A 553-nucleotide genomic window follows, 5' to 3' on the forward strand; every position below is an offset into this window, starting at 1 on the left:
TCGAAGTCACTGAGCTCACCTACACCTAGATCTACGTGATTACTCTGGTATTCACAATAAAGTGCCTGACTGAGGGTTCAATGAACCACCTTCAAATCAAATGGATCTAAGAAATATGGATCTTAACATCTGAGGTCATCAGTCCCCTAGAACTTAGAACTACTTAAACCTAATTAACATAAGGACATCACACACATCCACGCCCGATACAGGATTCGATCCTGCAACGGTAGCAGCAGCGCGGTTCCGGACTGAAGCGCCTAGAACCGCTCGGCCACAGCGGCCGGCGAACCACCTTCAAGCTGTCTCTCAACCGTTCCATTCCCGAAGGGCACGCGGGAAAAACTAGCAGTTACATATTTCTGTGCGAGGTCTGATTTCTATTATTTTATAGTGATGATCATTTCTCCCTGCGTAGGTGAATGCCGACAGAATGTTTTCGCAATCGGAGCAGAAAACTTGTGATTGAAATTCACGGGAAGATCCTGTCGCAACGAAAAATGCCTTTCTTTTAATAATTGCCACTCCAATTCACGCATCATGACTGTGGCAC

This window comes from Schistocerca piceifrons, chromosome 1 (genome assembly GCF_021461385.2).
Source record: "Schistocerca piceifrons isolate TAMUIC-IGC-003096 chromosome 1, iqSchPice1.1, whole genome shotgun sequence".
NCBI lineage: Eukaryota > Metazoa > Arthropoda > Insecta > Orthoptera > Acrididae > Schistocerca > Schistocerca piceifrons.